Source organism: Orbicella faveolata, unplaced genomic scaffold (assembly GCF_042242905.1).
Source record: "Orbicella faveolata isolate gen_17 unplaced genomic scaffold, um_ofav_v1 contig_13, whole genome shotgun sequence".
In the NCBI taxonomy this organism is placed as follows: Eukaryota; Metazoa; Cnidaria; class Anthozoa; order Scleractinia; family Merulinidae; genus Orbicella; species Orbicella faveolata.
Window position 1 is genome coordinate 27,081,030 of NW_028301540.1, and position 14,320 is coordinate 27,095,349.

Below are 14,320 nucleotides of genomic sequence, written 5' to 3' on the forward strand. Positions count from 1 at the left end.
TGACAACGCCGTTACCTTTGTCGGGTTTCGTTATTATGATACTGTCATCACTGCGCAAATCATTAAGGGCTGTCCACTCTTCTTTAGTGAGAATGCGCTTCTGCCGAGAGCCACTCTGACTTGGCACTGGGTATCTTGTTACAAGGAACTATTTCTCCGCATCAACATTGACAAGTTTATAGCCTTTCTCAAATGTTTACGCAAATGGAAGCCATTTCTGGTTAGCTGGGGTCATACATTACTGTCGTGTAGTAATTTTAGAGGTCTGTAATGGGGAATCGATTTTTGGGTCAGGTCTGAATTAGAGGAAAATCACAGATTTAGGTCTGAAATAGGGTAGAGGTTTCAAGGCTCGGTTAGTACGCGAAGACTTTAAAAAGAGTGGATTACCTTGTGCAAATGAGAGCAAAATCAACAGAATCTTTGATAAGATAAGCAGGAAGCAACAATGGACTTATTAAGATGTAAGGGTAATCAAAGACCAGATATTTTTTTTATTCTTGCTCTTTATTCTTTCATCGCACGTTCTCCGCTATTCGCAACGCCCCGCATTCCCCTTGGGTCCCCAGTGAGTTCTTTCCATGTAAAAATACGCAAAACAGAAGCTTTCTTTTTCATCAAAAATTGTGTGCAATTTATCCGCAAGCGCGCGACTCTCTACACCTGGGACTGGCACTGGCTACTCAAGAACTTATGTCACGTGAACAAGTCTTGCATTTCCCGCCAAAGACCAAATCCAACTGGCTATAGCTATAACTTTATTTAATTCTACAATTTAATTTCAAACTCTCTTCTTTCCCTACGAATCTGTCCAATTAACCTATTTACGTCTGAAACGAGCAAAGTTTTGGCCGATAAACGAACTTTTGAGTTGTTTCGTTGAGACTCTGCCTTGATAATGACTTAGACAACCTTGCTTTTTGATTACTTTTCCTGAACTAAGTTGTAACAGGCCATTCGCCGGTTATTTGGTTTTAATGAGGTTGAACGGATCGCGGCATCCGAGAACTGTAGAAAATAATAGTCGTATTTGAAAAATGCCAATTTGTGTTAATACTGTCCATGCGGGTTCACGTGAGCTCCACATAAACAAAGGAAATGCAAAGTTGTAACATAAGAAAACGTGTAAAAGGTGTTGTTTGTTAAAAATTCGTGGCGTATTTGTTTGTTGATTGGTCTCATCTTAGTTTGCACATTCACTATCGTTGATCTGAGGTGCTTGTTTGTCGTTCAAGATGTTTGTCGTCGGAGTAAGATGTGTACTTCCAAGTTCCTTCTAAAGAATTTGCTTCTACATGAGAAGCAAATTTTTTCTTTGGAAAAGAAATGGCGTCGACGTTTGGGGACGAGAAGTCGTTTGACACCCACTTCTGCCAATGGTTAGTATCAATTTCTTTGCATTCTACCTTCGCACGTAATATTTCAACCATGTGCACTCGCGGGACTCGGTTTACATTTCGTGTTGAACTTAGAACAACCACATGGCTTTACTAACAGAGTAGTTCAGTAACCGTGGGAGACGCTTAAGTTCTTAGCGATTTTTTCGACGAGAGTTTGGTTTTCTTCATGAAAGTGGCGCTTCTTTGTCAAACTTTGTGTTGTACTTGTCAACGCGCTCTCGTGTTTAACAATTCACAGTGAATTCTTTACTCCTCATTTACTCGTTTGTTCCACACTTGGCTTTGTTTCCTTACGCAATTTTTATCTATTTTATTGTTTTCAGGGAGAAAACGACTGAAGACAGGAAAATCAGTAAAACACAAGGAGATCAAAAGGATTCAAGCAGGGAGGATGAAGACAAAGTTAAGAATAGTATTGAGAATTTTGTTAAATTGAAATCTCTCCGATAAGAAATGGCAGTCTAGAAACTAGAGAAGATATAATCGATTTCAAAATCGTTTTGATTGCCAAAAGTTTTATTTTGTTTTATTTTTCCGCGGCTGAAATATTTGCGTTGGAGTGACGTTCGAGCGCAAAAAAAATAAAATAAATTGGGTAGTGACTGACATAACTCTGCCATTTTTGATGGAAAGGTTTCAACCACTTTTGAGGTTTTACTGTACATGTTTTCAAATTATGGGGAGTCTTATTTCTTTGTTCGAGCGATTACCAACGTAATTAAATTATATTTTATCGGTTCAGTATGTACATACCTTACTACGTATATTTTGTCAAAGTCGAGTATTTTTTGCTCTGTTTTGAAAATTCTAATTTGTTGTGCAATCGCTAACTCCCCTACATTTGAAAACATGTTACTAGGTGATAACCGTTGCAGAGTATTTTATTAAGGTGGCGCTGCATGTTAAAAATGAAGAACGGTGATAGTAACTATTGGTTACGTGATCATGTCAGTCATAGCAAATTCTGTTTTGATATAAATTGGACAAACAATTCGAACTGAACATTTTAAAATGCCTTGTTCTCCAAAATCGCATTAAGCACTAAGTTTTGCGAAGGCCTAGTTTCAATTTATGATGTGAATTGTCTGTTGGAGGGCTTTGCCCTTGCTCAAAAAACGATATTAAATGACTGGTGGTTGAAAATTGTTCCAGTTCAGCGATCAAACTTTGTGTTGCCGGAGAATTATTTCTACTTTTCAAATCTTAGCATTTTCAGATACGAACGAAATTAAAAAAGTGTCTCGATCCATTCTTCGATTTACTTGAATAGCCGTGACGTTTAGAATTTTTCCCTTTTTTCCTAAGAAAGGTCACGGAAATTAATTCATCTGATATGAATTGTGTATGTTAAAAGAGTAATTTCCTCGCTCAAAATGAATTGATGATCTGAAGATTCTGCTGCTTGGACTGAATTTATCTAGAAGTGTTCAGTACAACTATCAAACAATTTCTATCGTTTCTTTCTTCGTCATTTGAAATTATGAAACATTTCAAATTATTTCAGGAATCGTTAACGATTCGTTTGTAAACCTGAATATCTTCTCTTATTTTTGAATATTTTTAACGTTTGTTGACATAATCACGCTTTCTTCATAATTTATTTATTTATTTATTTATTTATTCTTTTTCGTTTTATGTACTTTTGCAAAAAGCACGAACATTTTTTGACGTTTAATGTGTATTGACAAAATGTGTATTGACATGCAGAGCCACCTTTGAAATGAATAATTCTAGAAGAGGATATTGGGTCTCTGCATTGATCTTCGTGTCCTGGACTGAAATACTACATTAATTTATTGGCATATACTCTTTTATACATTTCTTCACAGAAAACGTTCAGTTTATATTTTGTTTCTTCGGAAGGGGGAATAAGCGCAAAGATTTTAATCAGAAACCAAATATATCCTCTTGCTTAACTTTCAGCGAGGTTGTAATGAATTATGTCTGGTATCAAGCTACTCTTTCCAAAAACGTAGTTCTAATTGTCTGATTTTTTAAACTGTTTTGGCTTTCATTTGTACTATCGGATATATTTAGTTTGAATATAAATGTAGCTTCAATTCTGAATATTCTAAAATATTAAAGCTACTATTTGGACTGATAAACACTTTGACCGACAACATTTTTGAATAGACCTCTAGCTTTGTAGCAATTATTTGATTGTTTTAAAATGATATTGCTTTCGTCCGCAACTGACATACATTTTTATTAAAAGTATTCACTATTACATCTTTGATTTTCAACGCTTAGCTCCAATTCTTGAAAATGTTATCGCTATCGCCGGGTTGCATTCACTAACTGCATCTGTTACCACGAACGTAACTCTAGCAGTTCGTTTCTTCTAAAATTTTATCGCTACGTTTGCTACGGACAAACATGTACCAAATATTTGCTATCAATTCTATTGCTTTATCAAGGCTGTAGTTTCAATTGTCTGATTCTTCTAAAATGTTTGTGCTTTCATTCGCAAATGACAAAGTTTTAATACAAAAAATATTTAACAGCGGCCATATAGGATATGTAGTGATACATTTTGAAGCTTGATAACCAGACATTAACCTTTGACCCCCCGCTGGAAGTAATTTCTAGAAGACAACGAAGCAAGCCATGGACATTTGTTTTAAAATTGGCCTATAATTTGTCGGGTTTACTTTTTGATCTCGGCGAAAAGTGACGAAGTTCTGAAACTATTTAACCGCTAGGACTAGATTGAAGTTTTCGCGGGTTTTTTTTATTATTACTATGTCGTTGGAATAATCGGATTCATGGCTTGCCTTGCTATCTTCTTGAAGTATATTGCATGATGATATCACGTTAAATAGTTAAGCTGTGAATGACGGGCAGCTAGAAATCTATATACAGACATGAGACGAACCAGTTAAAATGTTTACAACTGCAACGTTTTCTGCACAACACTGAGAAGATGGTGACATTTTGGTGTCGCTATAGTTGAGAGTTTACTTAGTTGGGGTGCAAGTTAACCAGCTATATAAACATTCTTAAATATCTCTATTTAGAAATGAGTTTACCTTCTCAATGTTGTCTAGAACCGTTGCAGTTATAGATATTTTTAACTTGCTCTTCTCATTTTTGTGAAAAGGTTCTAGCTGCCGGTCGTTTTACGGCTGACTATTTGGCACGATATCATCACGGAATATACCATCTTGAACGCAAACAACTATTGAGTGGCTTCAAAATCTTAGTTTTTCTAAATAACTCAAATGATTGCAATCAAAATTTTTCGTTTGCTTTTGTTCAAGATGGTGTATGTTAAATTATTTTGGCGGGAAAAATTCAAAGGGATATCCCCTTAAAATTTTTGTCAAAAAAGTTGTCAGGGGAAACGCTGTGCAATTTTTTTCCAATTTTCCCGCCAAAAGTTTTTTGGCGGGAAAATTAAAAATTTTGACATGGGTTACCCTTAAAGTAAATTTAGGCCGCCAAGACAGTGTTTAGAAAACATTTAATAACAAGCAAGAGGAAAAATATTTGTACAAAATTTTGGTCTGCGAAGGAAAGCTAGCAAAACGTTGTGATTCTAAACACGAAGGCTAATTACAAAAATTTGCTTCTCAGGAAAATCAAAGCCAAAAAATTACAAAGCTCACGATGCGAGAAGCCGGTGAATCATGATAGAAACGTACGAGACTATTGAACAACAGTGGTGCTACGTTACACTAACGACCGTTGAGAATGTCGATATGTTCAGCACGGGAATTATTCAAATTCATGAAATGTTGCTGTATTTTGACTAGTTACTCAGAAAATAAAGAAAATAAAGATTCTCTAGGTAACCTGCTGCTTTGCTGCTTGACTAAACAAGCCAACAAAATATCAAATGGCACTTCACAATCTTTATAATTTTGCTAAATTAACAGTTGAATCTCCTGTTGTGAAGCTGGATATTGAAATTCCCGCACAAAGTCTTATTACAGTATTCTCAACGGCTCCTTGTGTAACGCAACGGCACTGATTTTCAAGAGTCACGTACGCGTCAGTCACACAATCCACCAAGCTCTCGCATCGTGAACACAGACGAAAGATTTAACCTGGATTAAACTGGGTTAAAATTTGTAAAGCAAAGCTGGCGGAAACATTTGCTACAAAACCTAACTGTAAATCATTTTTTCGGACCAGTTCATTTTTTGATAGCCGTCGTTTTCCATTTAATTGTAAGGAAAACATCGCTAATCCTAACGATAATTCCACAAAAAAAACCTATCCTACACGTCCTACTTTTTGGTTTGAAAAAATCTCTCAATCAATCTTACTTTGGTCCCTTGCATACTTCTTGTAGGTCTGTCTTTAGTGTCCTAACACTCCACAGTGTATTTACTTTACCTTTGCCTTTATCTTTCATCAATTGTCTGGTCCCTGAGAAATCCTAAAAGAAAGAAAGCAAAAAAATGTTTGATATACATAACACTGAGCTTTGTTTTACATTTGCACTTTCTTTGCAACTGCGTGAAGCTCTCTACATCATATCCCATATACATCGGCTACTGAATTCCCGTATTGATGGTTTCCTTATTTATTCTCATCACCTGTTCGCTTGACGATGTAGTAATTTTGTAAGGTAAAATAGATCAGAAAACTTCGACATACATTTGTAGTAACTATTAAATTGACAACGACTTTGATGTACTTCCTGATAATTTTCTTTGGAATAAAGTTGAATTTGGAAACTGGTTGGTAGACCATAGTACAGACTTCGAACCGAACAATGCAAACACTAAAACACCAGTGGTGAAATTAATAACAGCAATGTGACACTATTTGATTTAATAACTCTTTTTGCTGCCGTTGTTGTTGTTGTTGTTGTTGTTGCTGTTGTTGTTTAAGGTAATTCCATCGCAATGGAACTCACAATTGATTTTTTGTTCAAACTTTACCTCTTGGCTGCTTATATCAAGAGAACAAAAAATTTGAAACAACAAAGGGAGGTCCCGGTATTCGTTTAGGAGCATGACGGACCTTCAATAAACCCTTAATTCCCCAAATTATCTACTTTCGGAGACGTCTATACTTGAACTATTCACTTAACGCTTTGCGAGAGCAGAAAACCAGGGAGAAGCTTTAGCGACAAATTCAACAATGGATGAATTGCAGCAATGTTAAGGAGCAATTTGACGAACGTCTCATGATAAATACACCATTATTTAGTAAGCAGGGATTCAATATGTTCCAAGCACGCAGTGTTCTTGAGGGCACATATTATCTTTAACGAGTGCTAGCTATGCTCTCATTTTCAGTGGTATTTTTTCACCCTGCAATATAAATTGTTCGATATTCACTGCGTAGAAATAAGATGATCGCTGCATTCAAGCTAAATAAAAAAATTCGTTAGGTCCCGGTACTCTTTTCCGAGAAAAAAAACGATGATTCGTCTCTCGCAAGCCAAGCCGTTTAGAAAAAGCCACAATTTTGTATATGTCGTGTACATTCACGCGCTCGTGAGCGCGCGCTAATGACGCGAAAATCGTGCGCAGTACGGATGCGCAATACAATTTTGAGGAATAACCTTTTGGTGGTATTATGATCAAATTTTTACTCCTTGAATTTTTAGGTTTGTCACATAGAATTCCACGAAAGATTCAAACCGCTGTTTACCGTTAACAAATATCTGCGTTGGTTCCGGAGATATTTAAGTTTGAAAAATGTGAAGATGCAAATGAGAGGACTGATGACATCATACACTCAACCAAATATTACACCAAGAATATAAATAGAGCTATCTTGGCCAATTTGCTGCAAAAACCATTGAAACTTGGCAGGCCAATAGTTTACATGCAACCCACCTATGCCTATAAAAAAGTTACACTCCCATTTTTTTTCGCTCATTTAATTCTACATTTCACCTAATGAACTTCTGCGAAAAAATTTTTCGATTTGGATAAAATGCAATTTTTTTTATAAGTTTTTAAAGACGTTCAAATTTGCCGCCATTTTGGTCCACCATTCGCACCAGTCTTCCTCGGTTTGAAGTGAGTCGTGACGTAGGTTCAGGAGCACGTGATTTGGGTCATGACTTATCTGACTTGAAAACAAGTGGAAATTTTGCTTCAGAGTTGTCTACATTTAGTTGAAAATGCCGGAAACGTGCGTTGCCGCTCTTTGTAACAACGTTAATGATCCAGAAAACAACATCAGTCTTCATCGCAGGTGCCTGAACCTACGTGACAGGCATTAGTCTCGTGGCCATTTTGAGCACGTTATTCTTGTGATCAGCGGCAGGGGTCGACCGCAAGAAAATAGAATTTTGAACTTTGTAAAGATTCGTAAAAAAATTGCGTTCCATCCAAATCGAAAAATTTTCTAGCAGAAGCTCATTAGGTGAAATGTAGAATTAGATGAGCGAAAAAAACGTTTTGACATTATGGGCACTTTGATATTGGGGAGGTTTGGAACCCAGTATGTTGCCATCATGGTAACAAAACTGTTAAGCTTAGCGAAAAAATGAAGAAAATCTATCAATTAGAAGATTGAATCCTTTGCAAAATGCGCCATCGAATTCCTTTCTTTTTAGCTCTTCATTTATCTGTGTGGTGCCTCTTCCAGGGTTAAGTCCTACACAACAGACCCACTTCTACAAAATATGACTAAGGATCGTTTGCCTCCGCTGACTCACCTTCGATATTTTTAACTACGGTCCCCTGTGGACCATGCTGAATTACGTGCGCCAATTTTTCAAAATCAGAGTAGTTTTCCACATGCTTTATCTCTGAAACGAAGTCGGTGACCACCAATTTTTCTTGCATTTCTGACACAAGTAACTCATCTGACTGCAGTAAAAATTTAAACTCATATTGTGGAGCACCCCTTGCTGAACCTTACTGTAAAAAAATTCAAACATTTCTGATACAAATTGGCTGAGATATCTTTGCTCATCGTATTTGATCAAAATTTTATGACGCCATTGCTAATTTGCATATTTTAAAAACTTTGATTGGGCCAATCTTACCCTATTTATGCCTAATCACGTGCATTATTTCATCAGTTCACATTACATTGCGCAGTAGCTGAAAGCAAAATTCTCTTAACAAATACTTAAAAAACTTGATAGATAGAAAGTCTCAAGCACATGGAACAATGAAATATTATTATATAGCTTCTAGGACAATCGCACAATTTTAAATGAAAAAAACTCGGTTTTGGGCATGTTTTTAGTTATACTATACAGTTGGGATGCACAATGAAATTCTAAGGAATCACCTTAAAACTTGGAGTAATCTGTCAGTTGTCAGTAAGGATGTAGTGTCAGTCAAGATAAGATTTGTCAGTTAAAGTTTCAAGTCATCTGACAACGATATTGTTGACAGTGATGCAGAGATTAAAGCAGGGCTTGCCCGTCAGTTACTTTCAAGCCATCTGTCAGGTCCCAGGAGGATGGAGCAAATGAGATATGAATGGTAACATAATATTTCAATCCATCTGTCAGCGGTCAATATGGATCAGAGTCAAAAAATAATTTGGAACTATCTGTCAGTTGTCAGTAAGGATGTCGAGGTCAAAAAATAACTTGTCAGTTAAATTTGCAATCATCTGTCAGTTGTCAGTATTACTGTTGAGATTAAAATTGTCTAGTCATATAAAATTTGTAATCATCTGTCAGTTGTGAATAAGGATGTCAAGATCAAAGCATAATTTCTTGAAAAAAATTGGAAATCATCTGTCAGTTTTCAGTATAGCTATTAGGATTGAAGCATGTTCTGTCAGTTAAAATTTGGAATCATCTGTCAGTCATCAGTAACAACGTTGAGATCAAAACATGATTTTGCCAGTTAAAATTTGGAGCCAACTGTCTTTATCAAGCAGACAAGTGTTGAGAATAATGCAAATCAACAACTACGAAATATTGCACAGTAAGCAAATTGTCAAAAACTCACACCCACAAAATATCACAATAAGTGGGGAGGAATCATAATTATTTTGGGCCTAGGCACTTCAAGACCTGTTCAGTTTATGAAGGTCAGCATTTTTGAATATCAAGAGAAACTAGAAATTGTTAAATATTTACTAGGTCTACACATTAATTGCTTGTAGTAAGATGAAGAAGCACCACTTTCAGTTGGCAAATCCTTACAAAAAACAAACTTCAAGCTCTTTTTGTCCAATCAAAAACTGGCAGGATGTTCCCAAATAATCTTGACACCAACAAGTGTCAGTCAGCCAAATTTTTCAAGACTGAATTCAATCCAATAAATGGTAAGCTGTACCTGTTCTTCAAAGTGATTAAATTATAGTGATACACTAGTCCACTGAGTACAGATAAAGAGAAACTTTGGCTGACCTGCCTGCTGTATTTAACTTCCTTCACTGATCTTTCAGTGTCTATGTGCTTCTTGTTTGCCCTAATATGAGACACAAATTAACCTATTGTTGAGCTACTTACAATTTATTACTGTTGGCATACTTTAGCATTGGAACTTTCATTGATGGAATAACAACTAAAACGAGTAGTAATATATACAAGTGTAGGTACACTTGCAAACACCATTACAGATACCAGAAATGTAAACTGACCTGATCTAGCTGTATCTGACCCCTCCATTGATCTCAGTTGTCCTGTGGGATTGCTTGCTTCTTGTTTGCCTGATATTAAGTGAACATAATTCAATGAAAGACCTATCAGTTGTTGTTTACTTCTGAGTAGAAATTAGTACATGCAACATTCAAAATAGCAGAAAATGATGTATTAAGAAAAGCATGATCAATTGAACAGCAGCTTTTACATTTTTCCAGCAACCCATAACACTTTGCATTCTTGAGGTAAATAAGCTCATCAGTCAACCTTCTCAAAACATCAAGATAATCTAGTGGTCTATTGAATTGAAAGAGACCATAACCACTGTATTTAGTCAAGTCACTTTTCCAAGCTTTTGCTGATCCATGGCATCATTGACTTGACCTGACTAAATACAGTAGTTCAACACCCCACTCCAAAGAACACTAGATTATCCCATATGCTACAGAAGGACAACATTCAACACTTACATCAAGATAAGTTTGGCACTCGTAATACAGGAGTCTCAACATCTCTACACTAAGATAATGAATGAATGAATGCTTTATTTAACTTGGATATATGCTTAGCATGGTGTCATGTTCAATAATGGTGTTGTCCCCTCCATTAATACTTAACAGAAATAACTCCAACCAATACTACATTTAAATTACTTGTACATATAACTGCCATGTACAGTTGCTAACTCCATATATAGGGTGTACACACAAAATTACCTAGTTTTTAAGAGCTTTACCTGATGACACCACTGGCTTTTCAGTATTCCAGGTCTGTCACTTAATGTTCATGAGCTTCATTTAACCTGATAAGTAATACAGCACTTTAATAAGCAACATACATGCAAGTCTACTTTTTCAAATAGAAAATGCAACATTATGCCCATAATCAATCAATTATTTAATAAGGTTTCTCCAAACCTTTGTGGGGCTAGTTTTGCCCGTTTTTTTTTTTGTTTGTTTGTTTGTTGTTTTTTTTTGTTTTTTCCAACCATATTAAAGTTCATTATTTAAGGTAGCATTTCCCAAAAAATGAAATTAAAATATTAAAATGTGCATGAGTTATTGAGAAAAAGAGATCTTTTAATGCAAGTTGATAAACTACCAAGGCGTGATAATCCCCAAAAAGCATGGACTCCTCAGCCACCTTTTCACGGTATGTATCCATAGGGTAGGTAGAATTGATGCTTTTCCATAAAATTTGGCCAGAACATTCACTGATAAATAAGGAACAAAAGTATGTCAGCGAATTATTTTAGTTTTAAATACTTTTCTCGTGGCGTCCTCTAAAGCAACACGTTTTGCGAATTGTTCAATGGTGGAACTTGACAGATCTATAAAAAGATAACCAATAGAAATACAAGAAAATGCTGACACACTTAGAGAGATTGATGCTTTGTGATTAACACTGCACAGTTATTTTGCATCAAGATACCCAATTAATTCGCCTAAATGTCAGTTGGTCATTTTGGCATTAATGGCTTCTGCCGCCTTAGGAAAGCACTCACGAAAACAGAACATAATTTTATTGTATACTACATTTCATAACCTTTCTATAATGATATGTAGTTTGTGGAGGTTGCTTTGAAAACAGTGCGCATACAACTTTTTTTCTGGAGGACACCCAAGAAGGTTTGGGGTAACCTTAATGAATCATGTAAATTTAATACAGAGCAATGAAAAGTGTATATTAAAATAAGTGGTAGTCCATTATTCAGATTATTGTTGGGGGGAAGGAGGGAACAAATTCCCAAAAAAGACAACTAAAATAGTTGAGGAGGTAAAAAAGGTTGAACAGGCTTGGCAAAAATTTCCTGCCCACCCCTAACTTATCCCTGGTTGGGTTAAGTGTTAATCTGGATCATAATTGGGCCTATATGAGGCAAAAATGACACAGATGCTGCAAAATGTTTAAGGTGGCTCAAAACAGTTTCCAGCAGTTAGATCTGGATGGGTCATTACAACCACTCTTTATCAGTTGATGCTACAATCATGGTATCAAAAATTTGCCCAATCATTGGTAAACATGTTGTTATCATTTTCATGACACAACAGTTTTAGGCTTACTGGAGTGCACCCTTTCACTCCAATTAGCCTGAATAACCCTGTTTCAGGCAAGCACTCGATAATAGAATTAACACTACATACTTAAAAAGTCTGTAGTCTGAATTTTACCCCTGGTCTGCAGTATGTATTTTAACCTCAGTCTACATTTTAGGGCTGGTTCACACTTTGACATAAGCATAAGCATAAGCATAAACATAAGCATAAGAAAAATACGTGTGCACCGGGGTTACATAAGCATAAGCATAAGGATGGCTATTGCACAGGTGCAGTTCACCTCTCAGGAATCAAAGATGGTGGATGACGAAGTCGAAATTGGATTGTTGCTACTGTTAAGCCGTAGAAATCGAAGAAGACTGCTTATGCAAAGACAGACACAAAGAAAACCGAGAAAGGTCTGAATAAGAGACATTTTTACGAGAAGAAAGACACAAGGCGATTATTATAACCTTGTACAAGAATTAAAACTGGGAGACAGAGAATTTTATTTCAGGTAAGCTTACTTGTACAGGGGAATATTACTACATCACTCCAAGCCAACCTTTTCTTGTTTTTGTCTTTGAAGTCTGCTGATTTTTTGTCGTACAAACAAGGATAATTGCAGACAAATTCCTCCAACTATTTGTTCACCTGCGTCGCCATGTTTTCAGCTGACAGATTCTGACAGAGCGGGCCTGGATTTTATTTTTGTGTATTCCACTGACAAGAAAACTCTTTATGCTTACACTTATGCTTATGTATGCCCGGTTCACACTCAAGTATTCACAGCATAAGCATAAGCATAAGCATAAGAAAATGGACAAAGTTCCATTCCTTGTGCTTATGCTTATGCTTATGTTTATGCTTATGTAACCCCGGTTCACACATATTTTTCTTATGCTTATGTTTATGCTTATGCTTATGCTTATGTCAAAGCGTGAACCAGCCCTTACCCCTGATCTGCAGTCTGAAGTCCGCAGTCCGCAATCCGCAGTCCATTATTGCATTTTCCACTTACCGACCTCGAAACATTTCGGGCTAAGATTTAATTTTGCCGAGGTTTTAATTCACGAGACATAAATGACTCAAGGCAAGTAAAAGTCTTTTCAACCATCTACGTAATCAAAAGTAGCAATAATGCATAAAGGTTCCATTACATGTACATACCGAGAATGGTCAAAGTCGACACTCCACATCTTAATTTCTGGCTCTTGAATAAGCAAGCCAATTTTCCTTGCAGTTTTTCCACTAGCAAACGTTTCTGTCTGGAACACGTTTGGGTACATTTCTTGTACTTTAGACACGGCATTAGGTAAAGATTTGGAGGAGGAAGCGTAGTTCCCAAGCACCTCGTGCAGAAGATGGAGCGAAAAATTATTTGCAATGCAAATTCAATTTGAGTCCCAGTGCCACCTGTCTTTCTTAGCCGGTGGGGTCTTGGCGTAAGGAAAGTGAGGCTCTAAAAGCGTGCTAAGAGACATTCTTCCAGTTTGGATAAAGATTTCAGTAACTAAATGAACACAACAAAATTTTTGAAATTTTAGCCTAAGTGGCGGCGTATTTTTTCAAACGAAAATAAAATATGATCAGAGTGTTTTTCGAGATATTTAGAAAAATGTTCGTGATGTGTAGGATTTTTATGAAAATAGAATTTCGGGAAAGATATTTAGGCCATTTTACGTCAGATGATACCTTTAGAGTTTAAGTAACCACGTCGATTAAAATATGAATTTCTATTTAACTTACGAATCTCGCGGTACTCTAAAGTCATTCACTTTGTCATGATCGCTATCAAAACTATCACAATAATAGATCTGGAACGCAGGGATAGATTGAAATAGAAATTTAAAAACTTGTCCGTCTTGGTTCACGTTCTCCGCATAACGCAGAATTTGGTCATTTTACGTTAGACTCACGTCGTGTTGTTTTGCAGAGAACGGTATTAAAGAAACTTATCAAGAATTATAACGCACATGCACAGCCGTCGTCGTGCTCGTTAAATCTACTCTCTAATTAGGCTCGATTTCCGCCACTTTCTCGAGTCCGGTCTACGTTTACGTTCCTCCCCGAGAAGAGAGGAAGCGCGGGAGAGGAAGGGGGAGGAGCGCGGGCTCCTTTCCCGAACAGTGGCTGGTAATCGAGTCTACTCTCTAATGTGGTACCACGAACGTGACAAAACCGTTTGCCTCGTCATCCTACGTGACCAACATCGTCCAAGATGTTTGGTCTCGAATTTACACGGTTGTTATTAAAAGTGGCATTTCACCGACAATTCGTTTTGTAACTACTTATTCCGGAAGGTTGCAAAGGTAAAATAATAAAAAATGAAATGACAAGCACTTATTTGCTGTCCACAA

General features: G+C 36.5%; 1 long non-coding RNA gene across 2 annotated transcripts; it reads right to left on the reverse strand.

Annotated features, from left to right (window-relative positions):
* Window positions 1-3,177: 3,177 nt before the first annotated feature.
* Window positions 3,178-13,416, reverse strand: LOC110069279 (uncharacterized). Of its 2 annotated transcripts, XR_016206139.1 has the most exons (6): window positions 13,131-13,416; window positions 11,026-11,137; window positions 10,661-10,726; window positions 9,924-9,992; window positions 9,691-9,751; window positions 3,178-5,784 (listed from the first exon to the last, which is right to left on the reverse strand). It is a non-coding gene; the product is annotated as an uncharacterized LOC110069279 (long non-coding RNA). The 2 variants fall into 2 exon arrangements; XR_016206140.1 differs by lacking the exon at window positions 11,026-11,137 and having other exon boundaries at window positions 13,131-13,374.
* Window positions 13,417-14,320: the final 904 nt, after the last annotated feature.